Consider the following 4918-nt stretch of genomic DNA (forward strand, 5'->3'; position numbering starts at 1 on the left):
CTCTGTTTCAGCTCATTCCAATAAAATGTGATCAATTTGCTTGATTTGACTTTTTTTAAGGGTATATAGGCCTAGCTCAAGATAGAAATTGGTACTAGTCATAAATCTAGAATCAGAATAACCTTACCTGATCTTAACCATTTAGCAGGATAATAAATTATCTGACCTTGTTCCTACTCAGGAATGTGATTCTTCCTGATGAATCAAATCCTGATTTCTAGATATACGATGGTGTCCCGATCACAACCCTTCTACTCCAAGTGGCTCCATATTTTCATGGGATATCTTGGTTGAATAGGAGGTATGTTATGGTTCTAAGAGGAAAATGAGAGCTGGCGTTAATGTCAGTGGGGCCAGCTGTCGGCCGGCAGTGGCAGTTTGAGACGTTGTCTATTGATTCAGACAGCCAACAAACAGAGAGCTTCTCGTTGAACACCACTGAGCAGTGGTTGAACTCAGGTCAAATGACAGATGGCCCTTTCCTCTCATGTTTCCCCTCCCTCCCTGTTTTTCCTTTGTCCGGAGAGGAAATGATTAGTCATCTACACCTGGATACCCTACACAAACACAGCCCTCAACCCTGAATACAACACTCAGTATCTTTTGGAAAGACAATGGTTTTCATGAAGCCAGACAAGTATAATATAACGCTGACGCCATGTTTTTCCTCCTGACATTGTGATGTTTACACCCCCATGTACCACTAAGGGCAGGAGCATCATAGGATCCAGGAAGGGATCGAGACTGCTATGAGGGGATGTTTAGAAGTCACTAATATGATGTGCAAATCTCCATATAAAAAGAGGGAAATTGCTGAATGTGTGTGTGTGCATTCATATGTGCCTGGCTATGTGAACATGTGTTGTGTTTGTACAGTAGGAGCCAGAGGTGTGGACCAGAGTCACAAATTTGATGACTTGATAGAAAATAAAACAACTTGAGACTTGCCTTGGACTTGGAGCCTCAAGACTCAATTTAGAAGTGAGACTGATGACTTCAATTATCTGGCCAGATGTTGTAACATTTTGCCACTGGACAACAGATTAGCTAGTAAAACACTCTCGGCCTTTGATTGGACCAGCAAACTGTCAATCAAAACAGGTCAGTTTACTTACAGTAGTGCAGTGAGAAAGTTTTGTGTGGGTCATGAGTGTCAAACTGAATGGGAAAAAATACATTTAAAAAAAACTCATAACCCTTCTCAATTAGCGAAAAAAGTAATGCCTATTTCAATTGGCTAGATATAGCCTACCATGTGTATTTTATATTTATACTTTTGTTTATTCGATCAGGTTACTGACATAGGCCTATTGTCATCAGCATTGGCGCGCAAAGGCGTGCGCACGTGTCCAGATTCGTGATCGAAAAGCACTTGTTTAATTTTCTCCTGTTTTGCTTGGCAAAAACAGAGTAGCATACCTACGTTAATATTATCAAAATAACATTCAGTGTGGCAATCTGCTACGGACTCATCTTGTCTCGGCGTTCTACGGACAATTCCTTCGACCTCACGGCTTGGTTTTTGCTCTGCACTGCACAGTGCCCTGTGGGACCTTATATAGACAGGTGTGTGCCTTTCCAAATCATGTCCAACCAATTGAATTTACCACAGGTGGACTCCAATCAAGTTGTCGAAACATCACGGATGCACCTGAGCTCAATTTCGAGTCTGAATACTTAGGTAAATAAGGTATTTCTATTATTTATTTATTTTTTAAATGGGCAAAAAATGTCTAAAAACCTATTTTTCTTTTTCATCATGGGGAATGGTGTGTAGATTGATTAAGGGAAAAAAAGATGTCATCTATTTCAAAATAAGACTAACGTAACAAAATGTGGAAAAGGTCAAAGGGTCTGAATACTTTCCGAATGCACTGTATGCAAAAATAGTTTGGTGATCAAGAATAAGAAACTGTTTATTTTGCATGCTCACCAGCAATGGGGCATCAGGCAACAATTACTAGCATAGGATTACTGGTCTTTTGGAAGTTGATAATGGAGTTATGAAGCTTGCATTTGGAATTTGTTGTCAAAATAAATTATTACATCATCAACATGTGTGGTAGACAAAATAATGAAAGGGTCTGTCTGGTAGTCTTAATAAATATACACATTTCAGATTTTGGGACCTTGAGACTATAAGGCTCTATCTGCACTAAGCATAGTTCTGAGATATAGAACATCAGTTTTCACATCCCAGATCTCAGAACTGTTTTGTAGTGAATTGTTTGTTCATAACCCATTAAGGTCCTCAGCTTAAAGGTACCTGTGCTTCCAATCTTGAGACATTTGTAAATTAGTTTTTTAAGGGGGTGCAATTGCAGATAGAACCGTATGGCTCTGAAATGTCAATCTAGGTTCAGTCATAGGGTTTTATTTGGCTCTTCTCAATTAGACATGTTCAGTTTTTAAGAAGACTGTAGCTATTTGAATACATACATGATAGAATAACACTATTTTACCAAAATAGAGTCAGATCACATGATCAAATACATTAAGAAATGGATGATGGTCATTATGGTCATGTCATCACTGAACAACGATGTGACATCATTTACTTTAAGATTTCTGACAGTGTTTTTTGTTGTTGCTTGCCTGCCATTATTGCTGGCTAGACTAGCCTAGAGCATACTTAGAGGGAGATGGCAAAGACGTGTTCTGATTGGGCCGTCTGTATTTGTTCAGGCTTGTGATTGGATTACAGATAGAACCTTATAGTGCCAAGTTCAAATGGGTTTATGCAGATAGAACTTTATAGGTGTTCAATTTTTTTACTTAAAATGTACTTTTTCAAAAATAGTACTTTACAGACATATGAAGAACCATCTAAAGATACATGTGACTAACTCATTTTTGACTAAAATGTCAGATAGAACCTTCTAGTCCCAAGGTCTCGATTTGTAGTTGAACAAGTCATTTTATGTATAGATTTTTTTATTTTATTGACTTGACTTGCTCTAAGAATGCACGACTTGGACTTGACTCAAGACTAGACCCGTTCTACTTTGGAGTCGACTTGAACCTTGTGACTTGAGACTCAAACCTTGTTACTTGAGAAGGAGCACACAGGTAGGGGGTGTCCAAAAGACTGGAGGGGGTTGGTGTACTTGGTGGAGCGCAGGTGCATGGTGCAGGATCCCTGCTCCTCTGTCTTGTTCCCCAAAAGATGGAGATAGGGGCCAGCTGAGCACACGCTCCCATAGAGAGGAGAAGGAGGAGGGGTTTCACCCAGACCCTCTAGACAGCTGGTGTCAGTAGCTTTGCAAAGCAGGCTGGGTGCTCGGACATTGTGAATATTGACATACAAGAGAGAGGCAGTCGAGTTGTTTCCTTTGCTGAATTCTAAATGGACAAATCCAATGAGTCACAATAAGTCAGCATTCTATTTACACTGTATATACAGAAGTATGTGGACACCCTTTCAAATGAGTGGATTCGGCTATTTCAGCCACACCCGTTGCTGATAGGTGTATAATTTAGAGCACACAGCCATGCAATCTCCATAGACAAACACTGGCAGTAGAGTGGCTTTACTGAAGAGCTCAGCTACTTTCAACGTCGCACCGTCATAGGATACCACCTTTCCAACAAGTTAGTTATTCAAATTTCTGCCCTGAAATCTCTGGAGTAATGAATCACACTTCACCATCTGGCAGTCCAACGGATGCCAGAAGAACGCTACCTGCCCAAATGCATAGTGCCAACTAGTGCTACAGTTTGGTGGAGGAGGAATAATGATCTTGGGCTGTTTTTCATGGTTTGGACTAGGCCCCTTAGTTCCAGTGAAGGGAAATCTTAACACAATAGCATACAACATTCTAGACAATTCTGTGTTTCCAACTTTGTGGCAACAGTTTAGGGAAGGCCCTTTCCTATTTCAGTATGACAAAGCCTGCGTGCACAAAGCAAGGTCCATACAGAAATGGTTTGTCGAGATCGGCGTGGAAGAACTTGAGTGGCCTGCACAGAGCCCTGACCTCAACCCCATCGAACACCTTTGGGATGAATTGGAACGCTGACTGCGAGCCGTGCCTAATCATCCAAAATCAGTACTTTACCTCACGAATGCTCTTGTGGCTGAATGGAATCAAGTCCCCGCAGCAATGTTCCAACATCTAGTGGAAAGCCGTCCCAGAAGAGTGGAGGCTGTTAGAGAAGCAAATTATTTTTGGAACAAGATGTTTGATGAGCAGGTGTCCACATACTTTAGGTCATATATTGTATATATATATACTATCTACTTGACGGTTAGAGGTCTGACAGGGTGTGAGTGGTGGTGGTGATATACTAACTCCATGTTATCAGAGGGATTTTGGGGGCAAGGTATTGACCACTCTAACACCTTTCTTCAGACCACATGAAGCCCTGGCTACTGTACACACCTGTCTCCTCTTCCTCCATTCATCCCTCTTTCACCTCTCTTTCTAAAAGGCAAAGAGGCCACTGACTCAAGCGGTGAAAGATGACCCCATTGCGAAACCTATACGGTCGTGTGATCTAAACAGTCATGAGCTTTGTAGATGCTGTGAAGATGCTCCGAGTGGCACAGCGGTCCAAGGCACTGCATCTCAGCACAAGGTGTCACTACAGACACCCTGGTTCAAATCCAGGCTGTTGCACAACCGGCCGTGATTGGGAGGCCCATAGGGCAGTGCACAATTGGGCCAGCGTCGTCCAGGTTTGGATGGTGTAGGCCGTCATTGTAAATTAGAATTTGTTCTTAACTGACTTGCCTAGTTATTAAATAAAGGTTATTAAATAAAGGTTGCTTGTTCTTGAACTGAAGCTGATGTCATTTACATCGAGGAGGACACTTCATGTCAGACCATGCTGATATATCAAATTGTGTGTAATTTGAACAGGGCAATATTAAATGAGAAGTGATTGTATATTCTGATTCAAGGCATGAAAGAACGCG

Source organism: Oncorhynchus tshawytscha, linkage group LG05 (assembly GCF_018296145.1).
Source record: "Oncorhynchus tshawytscha isolate Ot180627B linkage group LG05, Otsh_v2.0, whole genome shotgun sequence".
In the NCBI taxonomy this organism is placed as follows: Eukaryota; Metazoa; Chordata; class Actinopteri; order Salmoniformes; family Salmonidae; genus Oncorhynchus; species Oncorhynchus tshawytscha.